This window comes from Nipponia nippon, unplaced genomic scaffold (genome assembly GCF_047370975.1).
Source record: "Nipponia nippon isolate SJK-2023a ecotype South Korea unplaced genomic scaffold, ASM4737097v1 scaffold_9, whole genome shotgun sequence".
In the NCBI taxonomy this organism is placed as follows: Eukaryota; Metazoa; Chordata; class Aves; order Pelecaniformes; family Threskiornithidae; genus Nipponia; species Nipponia nippon.
The window spans coordinates 11226570-11238992 of NW_028262413.1; the positions used below are offsets into that span (position 1 = coordinate 11226570).

General features: G+C 48.4%; 1 long non-coding RNA gene across 1 annotated transcript; it reads right to left on the reverse strand.

The window, feature by feature from the left end:
- Positions 1-998: 998 nt before the first annotated feature.
- LOC148050096 (uncharacterized) lies at positions 999-12065 on the reverse strand. Its single transcript, XR_015701235.1, has 3 exons — positions 11988-12065; positions 11777-11852; positions 999-1302 (listed from the first exon to the last, which is right to left on the reverse strand). It is a non-coding gene; the product is annotated as an uncharacterized LOC148050096 (long non-coding RNA).
- Positions 12066-12423: the final 358 nt, after the last annotated feature.

Genomic DNA, 12423 nt, shown 5'->3' on the forward strand with positions numbered 1-12423 from the left:
CTCATTTTGCAGTGGTTTCAGCAGCTAGGCAGAACGCTGAGCCTCATGGTGGGCTGGGAAGCGAGGAGGGAGCAGGGAGGAGCAGATGTGCGGCAGGAGAGGTGTGGGATGGGCTCCCCAGCCCTGCCCGCGGGTCACCCCCGGTGGCACGCATCCTTGGGGCAGCCACTGGGACCCGACCACTGCAGCGCCAGTGACAGAAGCGACGGGCACGCAGCCAAGCATCCTCCGTCCCCGCAGCCGCTGTCGCCTGGGGGCTCCCCCTGTGCCACAGGGGCTCAGCCAGGGGCACCCCGCCAGCCTCCGTGACCCAGCCTCCGTCGGTGTTAGGCAAGAGAACGGAGCAGCGCAGGAGCGAAGAAAGAGCGAGCTGCCCGTGCCACGCACCCCGCTGCGCACAGCCTGCCCTCCGCCACCCGGCTCCTTGTCTCTGCCGGCTGTAATGAGCCCTCTCTGACAAGTGATTGACTCGGCCATTATATTCCTGGGTGATCAGAGAAACAAACACACTCCATATAAAAATCTCGGCTTTCTAATCCTGAAGGCGCTTCCTGTGGGAAAACTTGGCCGGTTGCTCGGAGCAGGAGGGAGCGGCGTGGGACAAGCTATTCAGAGAGGGTGGGGAGAAATTAGGAGCAGGGCAGCAATGTTTTTTCTTCCTGCATTGTTATAGCCTGCCTTGCTCTTTCTTCAGCTGGTACTTTAAGAAAAAAGTAACACAACACGCACCCTGAGTGGGAAAGGAAGGAGAGTTGGCAGGAACCAGCACGTCTGCACTTGTTTTAAATTTTTATATTTATTAAAATACTCTGGAAATCTCTTGCATTCCAGCAGACTTTGGAACAGCACTGAAATAAGTTACATACTGGGAAACACTCGATTTCCAACAGCTCCGGACAAACACATCTCCTGAAGGGACCAACAAGGATGGGCACAGGAGTAAGTTAGTGCTTAACCCCATCTGTGAAATGTCCATATTGTCCAGTCTGATCCCTTCTTGCAGAGGCAGGAGCCAGCCTCAAGTCTAACCATGAGGGTGCTAGGACCAGGGTGTTTAAAGATTTCTTTTTTTTTTTTTTTTTTTTTTTTACGATTTAAATTTGAGTATGTGTGAAACGCTCCACATACACAGATGCCCTTTCCTCCTCTTCCACAGCCTGGGTAAGTTGCATCTTCGCTGGTGTGAGCAGTTCTTCCAGACACAGGCCCCAGCACCTGTCCTGAGCCAGGAGAGCTCAGGGAGGCACGGCTGTGCCAAGAAAGCGGAGAGGAGGGCACTTGGAAGATGAGGGCTCTGCTGGGCTGCATCCAGAATATGAAAAAAAAAAAAAAGATATTACTTTAATGCAGGATATTAAACCTCCAGGTTCTGAGCTTCCAGTGAGAAGGAGGATTTATGGTCTCTTGCAGTCGCCTTCCTGACTCCTAAGAGGCAGCTACGCGTGCAAGGGAGACAGCCCTATTTTAAATGCTGGGTAGCCAGGAGTGCAGGGAGCACCCTGGTAATAGACCCCATTTCTAGCCAGGGGCAAGCAGCCAGCTTATAGGCATTTGGTTCGGGATGCACAAAGCATCCACTGCCTCCAGTAGCTCTGACAACCTCAAGCAAACAGTTGATCTAGGAAAGATCATAAAGAAAGTAGTTAAATACTAAAAGACCACCAAAAAGAGAAGAGCTGGAGACTGCTGGCAGTGCCCTGACCCTCTCAGCTGGTGCCAAGAAATAGCCCAGAGCATAGCAAACCCTGGTGAGGAAGGCAAACGCTGCCCAGACAGCCCAGTTTTGGGAAAAAAGTGCCACCAGCTTCCTAATCTGCCTGTAAGTCCCCGAGCAGGACAGAGAGATCTTTAATAGATCAGGAGCAAAGATGCTGCCCAGCCCCAGTCTTTAGCTACTGTCAGTCTCCAATACTTTAGGGAAAAGCAGAACAAAATCATTCTAAACTAAAAGCTAAGGGAGGAAAAAATACATCTATCCCTTCTTCAGGTAAGCAGCAAAGGACGCAAATCCCAGAATGCAAATGTAATGCAAACCATCAGCCCTCCTTCCCCTTTCAAATCCCTCCAAAGACGTTTCAAAGAATCCACTGCCCAAGGACTCCCTGTGCCACTGCCGGGGGCGGTGGCAGGCACCACGCGTCCTCAGCCTTCCCCCACACGGGAGGGGACCGGTGGAGCACAGCCACATCCAGCACCGCTGCCAGCAGCACAGCCTCAGGTGGGCTTTGCTCGCCAGTTGCAGCAACCCATGGGAGCAAGCGTGGGGGCTTCCTTGGGTGGAAGCAAGGGGACAGCGCAGGGCTCCTCATTTCATCTCCTGTCCTCCAAAACTTCTACACTCACGCACTGTTGCTGCCTTTGCACTGAACCCATTGCCAGGTAAGAGAGAGGTTTGGGCATGTTTTTTAGAGCTCAGCCAGCAGTATCTCCAGCCACCGGTGCTGGGGAAGAGGCAACAGGCATAAAAATTGTACCTCCTCATGCCCCTCTGTGCTGGATGAGGGGATGGTATGTCGATTGTACGTCCATCAAGTACACCAAAGGAAAGCTGTGGAAGGGGCACAGCTTCCTTAGTCCTTTCCAGAAAATGCATGGACTTCTATCAGCATCCCTCTCTGGAGGCTGAACTCTGCATTGAAAAGGGGTAGGGAGAGGAAATCCGCTTGTGCTTTAAATAAAGGAGATCTAGAGTGGGGGCTTTAGATGAAAATGCTTTTCTCCCTCCCCTTCCCCATCAGAAAAGGGCTTGGCTAAAAGTCACCAGCCAGCCAGCTTGGGAACAAGGAGAGCTCTGGTAGCTCCCTCCCTGCAGTGATGCTCTAGGAGCCCATCCTCCCTGCCAGGGTGCAGGCTGCTCCCTTCGCCCCCCAAGCACTCAAGCCTCGGACCTCCAAAATATGGCGATGTTTTCACCTCCAGCAGCTTGGAAACCACCTGGCACTGCAGCCGGCGGCACGGATCGCTGCCGGCTGGAGCGGGCAGAGCCAAGACTGGCACCAGCACTGGAGGAGCTGGCTTTGGCCCCTGCCTGCAGCAGCGTGAGGGGCGAGCGGGACTGGCTGGGACGTAAAAATATTTAAATATTTCTTTTCAGTTATGCTGAATGGGACCGGTGGGTGGCCGAGCGTGCATAAGGAAATCAGCTTGAGATCAAAGCCATGAAACGATGTGAAATCCCCTGTGAAAATACCACCTTCCCCCCCCCCCCCCCCCGAAAAAAAAAGAGTTATTTAGGAAGAAATCCAAAGTGGACCTGAGGGAAGGAGTGAAGGTTCAAGTGAGAAAAAGGAAATAAAATAGCAGGAACTCACTTAGGCAGCTGAGAAGGAGAGAAGGGGGGGGCAGGCTGTGCAAACACTGAATGAGGCAGGAATATTTTGTACAGGAACGGCATAAAATTGTCCATACCTGAGTGATATGGTTGCTTAAGACACTCTGATTTGCTACAGTCACATTTAAAAAAAAATGCATCTGCTATCTGGAATGCAAATCCAAGGGTGATTTGAAAAGTACCTGGCAGCTTTGGACACGCAGCTAAGAGCAAACAAAAGAGCACGGCTGCAGGTACAAGGGGAATGCACCTTTCATATCAGGGAAAAAAAAAGCAGGCCTAAGGATCCAGATAACTGAATTCCCTAAATACACACAGCTGGTTTATATACACCCTGCAGCTCCAGCTGACTACCAAAACACACTGTGAATATCATGAAGTGTCATAAAATACAGAAATCATGTACCCAGTAAGCATGTCCTACAACGAGGACACAGACATCCTTTATCCCCCTGCAATTACCTTCACGTGGCTCTGTCTTATTCAGCAGCTCTGTAATCTTCAGACTTTGGAGATTTACCTCTTACATTTACTTTTTTCTTTTTTTCAGTTGTGAATATTACAGCTCCTGAGATAAAAAGAAGCTGGGAAAAAAGAGAACTCTTTACCTGGGAGGAATGAACAAGAGGAATAAGAGGGCACAAAAAAGATGGAGTTTCTCTGCATACCTTCTTTGCATCCTTTATTTTCCCTGAGATGCAATGAAAGTGGTAAACCAAAGAACCCTGATCCTGGACATACTTCCACAAAGCATCAAAAAAAGTCTGTGGTACTAATAGACCCAGCAAATTAGGAGCATCCAGCAAAGAGCTAGAATTCATTGTTTATTACCAGAATAGACCCAAACATGCTACTGTTAAAAAATTAGAGAGAGAGACCTGGAAGTGGCTATAATCCCTCCAGCTCAGTGGAGTAGGAATCTAACTCAGCTTCCTTCTGGTGCTAATAATTAGAAGGACTTTTGAGGCCTGAGGGGGAGATTAGGTTGTTTACAGTTTTGCCTTTATCAAATAAATTAAGGTCTATCTGAAGTCAGCAAAGATTTCCCAGGAGGGCCTTGTCTCCCGCTGCTCAGGTTCTCTGCGCTGTCTGCGGCAGCAAGAGTGCCCCTCAGACTGATACAGAAAATGGCTTTAAAAGGATAAAAAATGGGAAACAGACTGAATTAGCCCAAGAAAAAAAGATCAATATCTATATAAGAGCATCCAAAGCCTATACCAAACCATGCCTGCAAATGAGGGAGACTGGAGCAACATTCCTGTGCCTGCAATGGGACCGCACCACGGATGGAACGGTGCCTCCGGTCTGCTAACAGCCTTTCCGAGCTGGAAAGGGGGAGAGGTGGAAATTGCATTGCCTACTTTAATTCTTCCCTCCTCATTCTGGAGGTTTGTACTGTTTTGTCCTAAATGACGCAATATGGGACTTTGATAAGACAGGCCCTAGGTGAGCTTTGACAGCTAACGCCATTTGAAGAGCTGCCCAAAAAGGGTGCTTCTGGAAAAGCTCTTTCTCCACCTAACCTCTCCTCCAATTTCGTACTTTACATCTGAAATTTTGAAGGCAATTTTCTTTTTACTGAAGCTTTAATGAAAGGAGCAAATGATTTATAATGGCAGTCGTTACTGTGGGAAGAGGCAAGCAAAGCTCTTAGGACTTTTGCCCTGGACCTCATGTCACTGTTTTGCACTGCAACAGAGACACACTCGCATTTTTCACTCCAGTGGCCCATTTATTCCACACAAATTAACATAAAATCTTATTACAGTAAGGCTTTTCCCTGCCTAAAGCACGGAGACTGGTGGGTGACCTTGGTAAGCAGGAGGCACATGGGAGGGTACCACACAGCTCCAGATGGTCTACAAACATTAGGTCTGTGACCGAGCCAAGGGGGCCCTTGAGAGGAGGCACCCGTCAGCCCCAATCCCATTGGGTTTTGCCTTCTCATTATTGCAAGGCCCTGCTGTAGCTCTGCCTCATTCCCTGAGATGGGGCACTTCTCCTGCTGGGTGCCAAGCATGGTCCTGCTCCATCCTACAGCGCCGGCACCTAACGCAGGTGGTAGCAGAGTGAGTGTCTTTGCAGCTCTGGACCCCAGGCTGTCCAAAGTTACTCATTTAACCCGTTATCAGCTTCTAAAACAAAGGCATTTGCGAACAGGAGCAGCTGAGAGCAGGAGAACACCCATTGCTCATGCATGGGGAGGTGGTAAATGCTCCTAGGTTCACCCAGCTGCAGTGCCTGAGCCTCTGGATATGTAAGGTGAGCGTATAAACAATCCAGCTACTGTGCAAAGTTGGATTATTTTTTTAAAGTACCTCTCTCTGAGCACTGTCTGGGTCCTGACAGGGGTGGCCAGGACTTGAGCATCCATCTTCTCTCTCGGTCATCACACACAGCCGCATGAGACCCCTAGCAGAGGGCTGACTGTTAGCAAACAGCGGAGCCGGTGCTGGTTGGGAGAGTCTTGAGAGAGATGGGAAACGTGAATCTTGCAATGAAAAAATAGACAGTAAAGGAACCTGAAACCATAATATTTTTAGCTTCTGACTTTCAAGACAGTCTGGTTATTTTATAAGCTGAGAACTGACAGTAGGGTGAATATTATTTGGTTCAACTTAAATATACAGGTGAAAAAATCTCCAGTGACTCAGGAGAGGGGTCTGAGAAGGGAGAGGCACAGAGGTGGGAAACGACTTATTGCTTCGCAATAAAGCTTTTAAAGAAAAGAGAAAGGGGTGGGGACAGAAGGAAAGAAAAGAGCAGCAGGACGCCATCTAACAAAGCAGATTCTGCCCAAATTGCCAGCAAGAGGCCCACAAGTCAGCAGGGGGCTCACGATGGGGGAAAAAAGGCTCCAGCAACCCTGAGGATGTTGCAAGAGCTGGAGAAATACGTTTGCAAAGTGGGAACGGCCTGCCCTGCCGCTGGGGTCCTTTCTTCCTTTCCTCAGCTCTGCAGATCACTATGTAGATGGTATTTTGCAAAGGCAGCCCTTGCCCCGTGGGCTGGGCTGCTGCTGTCCCCGGCAGCTGGTGTCGTATGGGGTCTGCATCTCCTTCTGCTCCGAAATAACTCTGGGGCAGCTGCATTCTCAGTTGCCCTCCGTGGCTTTCCCTTCAGACCAGGTGATATCAAACAAATCCTCAGGGCAGAGACAGCATCTCGTCTGAACGCCGCATCCATTTTGTGAATGAGACTTTAACTAACCAACGAGCAAGCGCTTCTTGAAAAATCCCACAAGTTGCTCCTCACTCAATGCAAACCAGTGGGTTGCTCCAAAGCTCACTCCATAACCTGCTGCATCCTCTGCACTTGCAGACAGCACGTGGCTATTGCCCTAACAGATCTATTATTTTACTCTACAAACACGTTAAAAAAATAACTTGTCACTTTGTTGAGCAGTGCCTCAATTTACCAACCAGTCAAAACAGGCAGTAGAAGCTGACCTATAAATTCCTGTTTCTTGCTGGCGGCTGAAAAATCACTGCGAAACGATGCCGAGCGCTTCGGTGCTATTGGAAGCTACATCGCCCACAAAAGAGAGCTCCTGGCCAGGACCAGCCTCCGCGGAGCAATGCTGCAAGGGGAGACTTTGAAGTCGTGTCCATTCTTCTCTTTCAAGGAGCGATTTATAGCAGAGCTCACTTCCGAGAGACTGATGGACAAAAGGGCTGGATCAGCTACTGTATAGTCAGGGGGTGAAAGCCTGGATTCATCAAGGTCAGTGGCAAAACTCCCATTGACTTCAATAAGGGCAGGAATTCAGCCCTGCTCTGTGCTTCACTGCATGCACTTTCACATGCAAACCTTGCGTCACACATTTACTTCAGCTTCGCCTTCAACACATGTACCACAGTGACCCACTAAACAAGGCACTTCAAATAATCTGGGCTTGGAGTCCACACACACATGTGCACACATAAACACACATGCTGTTTTCCAAAGGATTTTAAATCTTGCAGAGTTGCAGGAAAATGCAGTACATGAAAAGAAAGGAGCATAAATTATCCCGGCCTTGGGGCAGCAGCAACTTGCCTTCCTGCCAATGAGCTCTGTAGGTTTTGTGTGTTAGTTTACTCTGGTGATTAATAAAACATTGGATACTTAATGGGACTTGTCAACCTCTGCATCCAGGAGAGCGCACGTCTCCTGGAAAACAGCGGCAATATTCTCAATTATACGGTTGGTGCCTGAGCGGGTGCTCAGGACTTTGTGCAAAGCGCTGTAGGCACATCACCGAAGTTGGATCACCCCCACGTCTTATATCATTGATACAAGACATCGAGAGCACAAGACACTGATGTGAAAGTAAGCCAGGAGAGGTTTAAACAGGGTGCTGCAGGTACTAGAAGCAGCCTGGTTACAGGGCAGAGACGTCTCAGCCCAGGCTGGCATGGCTGGATGGCACCGGTCACCCAGCCCTGGGAGCCATCCCCGGCCCAAGGGCTGAGCAGCAAAACCCCAAGTTAACGGGGACTTTGCTGGAGACGTGCCTGCTTGCAATGCTATCCGCCTGCACTTTTTTATTGACCATATGGTTTCCAGCTACACTTCCCCCATGCAAGCATTCATCAGCCCCACGCTTATCTGCATCCTGGCCTGTGCTGACTTTGCGTTTTTAAGATGTCAATGGAAGAAACATCACACACGTTCTTTAGCATCATCGTATGTCAGAAGCTCAAGGTCCACAAATACACTTCCTCCTTCCCCTGCACTTTTTATGCATTTTTCCAAGTAAGCAGTTTTGCACTTAAATTTCCTTCACAAACATTTCTTTCTGAGCTAATCTTGATACTCGGGAGAGATGCAAGTCAGACAGGATGGGAGAGCGAAATTTTCTACTTCCAGAGGAGATAGCGTGTTCCACACCAGCAGGCATGCTCTTTAGATGCCCCTGTGATAATTACCACAGAAAAGCCTCCTGGAGATAGCCTGCAGTGCAGTGAGCACTTTTTTCTCTCACTGTCCCCCTAAGCCCATGCTGAGGGAAGAGGTGACTCTCCTTCACTGCTCCTGCTCTTGCTGAGCAATCTCTGCATGGGCAGAAACCTCGAGGTCAGGTTTTACAGGATGCCCGGGGCAGCGGAGAGAGGAGCTCCAGTGCACAGGGGGCCAGGGGCTGCCATGGGGGCTGTTTACCCCTGGGAAGCAGGGCTGGTTCACCTACCACCAGCAAGGAGGAGAACAGGGGGAGGCAAGAAGCCAGCAAAGCCGCAGCATCAGTTTTTAAAGACATGCAGGGTTCCCTGGTGCCCCTCAAGCCAGAGCCTGCAGCAGTCTGACCCCCCCTCTCCTGCAGGGCACCTGCAACCCCTTGGCACCCCAGGAACTGTCCAAGCTGTGCCCGCTGCCAGCAAAGCCCATTTCAGATGGCTTCAGAGGCTTTCAAAATTAATTTACAGGCACTGAAGTTTTTTAGCACTTATTCTAGGGCTAAACCAAATGACGGGGGTGGATACCATTCACAGACTGTGGCTTTTCAGACGGGGCTTCGTCAAATGTGCAGCCTGTAAAAGGGAAAGGTCTGGGCGGATAGTCTTGCTAGCTCTGGAGTAAAGCACACTCCATCCAGGTTTGAGTTCAAATTACATTTTCTAATGTACCACCAGAGAATTTTGCTCTGTTGTTACTGTGCAAAAGGATTTGTAATGGAATGGAGATTTAATCTATTATTGATTATTGCATTATTAAAAAAATAAAAATAAAATTAAGTCAGTCTCTTTGAAGGACAAGGTAATATATTTTAAGAAACTCTTAAGTTTCATAGTAACTCTTAGAAGAGTCTTTATTGCTATTCCCATTCCCCATTACAAATCTTATTGCCAGAGACAGAGTTTTACTCTTGTGCGGTTTTATAACTCGTTGTTTTATTCTGTAACTGTCCACTACAGTCCCCGCAATCAGATTGTCCCCAGTACCATCTGCTTCTTCTCCCTTTGTCACCTGCTGACACTCCCTTCCCCTTGCCTCTGTCTGGAGCCCCATCTTCCTGCTCATAAAATATACTCTAACTTCAGCTACCATCTGGGGTTCCCTTTATCCTACTTTCCATCAAAAAAAAAACCAAACCAAAAAAATATACAGAAAAATAACACTGTACTTTGACTATAAACTATCGGATTAAACACTCTGGTTTGGAGACATTTGAAATTCTTTGGGGCAAGGGCTTCACATCCCATACCGTGGCATTACATGACATGGTTTTAGTACTTTAGAAATGCAAAATGGTGAAGACAAGAGGCTCGAAAACCAAACCAAGCCAACTCTGATGCATTTTTGTAGGCAGGCGGAGGGATGGAAAGAAGGCGTCGGAGCAAGATAGCATCTGCACACAGATACCTGCAGAAGTGAATCTGCATGCTGGAAGGAGGGAGCGTCCCAGCTCAGCGGGTGCCAGAAGCTTCCTAAAATGAGCTGCTGGAGCCCTGTCTCACACAGGGTCAGGTCCACCACACGTGGCTGCTCAGGGCCAGGGACGCTCAGCTCAGCACCGCAGCCCGGTGCTCCCCCCACCAGCACCAGGTTGCGTGCCGCTCACATGTTATGGAATGCATTTTTACAAGCAACCCAATATCAAACCCAGAGTTTTTTTGGTAAAATGTATGTATTAGGGTTCACATCATAAAAAATACACAGGATATGCAACACAATCAAGCTAATATTGTTGGAACCTTACTTTTTGGTATCCTTTATATTTTGTTACTTTAACTGCAAATCTAAGTCTACTTAAAAATCTAAGCACTACTTTAACAGAGGTTTCATTTTGCATCTTGTACAATTAGACAGCTCAACGGTGGTTTGGGATAAGGGTGCACTGGAGATCAAAGCCTTGCAGCTACATTTTCCCTCATCACCTGGAGGACCACAAACAAAACTATGCAGATGCAGATTAGTTTACAGAAACCTCATTTAAGGTGAAAAATCCTGTTAGCTATAATCACTAGATTCTTAACAGATGTTGTGCTGGAGCCAGCAGCTCCACGCTATGGCATCTATTGTGGAAGAACAGTATTTAGTCATGAGACATTTCTTTCACAGCACACTAAGACGCTTGAACCCCAAGGAAAAAAAAATAAGAAATTATTTCATTTATAATACATTTAAAAGCAACCTTGAACCTGGAGCTGTTAAGAACAGGCTTGTCACAAAAGTATCTAACTACAGAGCTGTCAAACACCTCCCTGCCTCCCCACGGGCTGAGAAAAGCCAGAGTGGAAACGCTGTGGGTCACGGCAATAACGCAATAATGTCACGTCCCTCTGACCACGCAGCCAGAGGGCTGTCCGGAGGAGCGAGCCGCAGAGCGGGGACAGGCAGGAATACAGGCACAGCTCTCGACAAGTTGCGACTTGTGTATCCCAGGGTGCCGGCTGCGACCGAGCACTGGTTACAGCTTCTGCAAGTGCTGGAAGGGAGCAACTGAGATGTCCATGATTTCAGAGAAAGATGCTGGGGAGGGGCGGGGGGGAATTAATCAAGCCAGTTTCTGACCAGATTTTAATCTCAACGGCCAGGTTTGAGAAGGAACATGTTTCAGCCATTCTGTCAGCTGGAGACAAATGAAAACAAATCAGAATTATGATTTTGTGTTGGGGCCATGCTTTCCAAGTCACTCCGGACAACACAGAGACTTTAGAAATTAAGAAACTCCCAAATACTGTGGAGGGAAAATACTCCTGAGGAGCAAGCCCTTAGCTCTGAAACACAACATGCTGGAGCTAGGTACCTCTGCAAATCCTTCCCTTATGGATGCACTGGCAGCAGTAGCGTCATGTGCTATCTCTCAGTGGTTGCACCCTTGCTCCACCTTGCTCCTTACTCCCTCTTGCTCTGCGTGGTCCAGCCCCTCGGTCCTGCACCATCCCCACTGCCCAATTCCCAAGGCGCCCTCGCTGCAGAGCCACGCTCCGTCCTGCGGGCATGGCACTGAGACACAGGGCCCCTCCTGCACTTGGCGGCCGATAAGCAGCACTCACTTTTAAGATCTCATAAATCACAGTGTAAGGCAGCTTTTACAGTCTAATTGAGCCTGGAGTCCGTCGATAATAAGCCCTTGAGAAGCGGGGGCAAGAAAGCATTTCATAAACCCGAGCTCAGCAGGGTTTTTACCCTTGCCAAATACTGCTACCCCCAAGGCACTTTCTGTTGAGCGCACCCAGTAAAACAGCAACCATGGGCCAGCAGTGATTAAGTGTCAGGTAAGTGTGTCAGGTAACTACATGCAAAGAAAACAATGCTCACCCATAGTGAGAAAATAAGTCACCCAAAGGCCAGAGAGATAAGGCAAATCCTGCTCTGGATGTCTTCTCAACTCTCATGTCTCCAGCTTGTGGAAATGAAATATTAAAGCCCGTTAACTCCACAAAGCCTGGAACAAGACAGGATCTTACGCCTCAGCAAAAAAGGGACTTTGCAAGAGGAAGATTACAAGACTAGAGATACCTGATCCAAGTTTGAAGTTCTGCCTTGAGAGTGATTGGACTAGATGACCTCCAGGAGGTCTCTTCCACACTCTGTTCTGGTGTAATTCCATGTGAGGGGAAAAAAAAAAAAAAAAAAAAAATCACAGCTCCACCTGACCATGCTCGCCTGTAGCCTCATACCTATTCCCAGCCAGACTTGAAGCAATGAGCTGGACAGACAGACTACCCACCACATCCCTGGGTGAATCAGCCACAGGAACGATTGCTAACACCCACGGTGAAATGACGTCCTTATCTTCTCTTTCAACCAGGCCGAGCTTCACCTCCAATTCATCAGAAGTCATCACATTTATCCAGGAGATTACTTTGCTCCCAGATATGCTCGTTAAGCTCTTTACTTAGATAGATAAGGAAGATTGAACTCCTTCAGTTTTCAGTCTTCAAATCAGTTCTGGTAGTTCTGTACACTTTTAAGCATAAGTAACTTCCATTTTAAAATCACAGACACTGAAGCTCAAAAATTGATAACTGATTAACAGTTATGACAAAACCCAGTAGCAATAACCTCTCAGCTCCTTCCAAAGAGATCTCAGTAGGTGCCCACCTTGGCAAAGGCAGATCCTGGCACAGAAACCACAGTCCGGGATGACCCTGAATTGCTTGCAC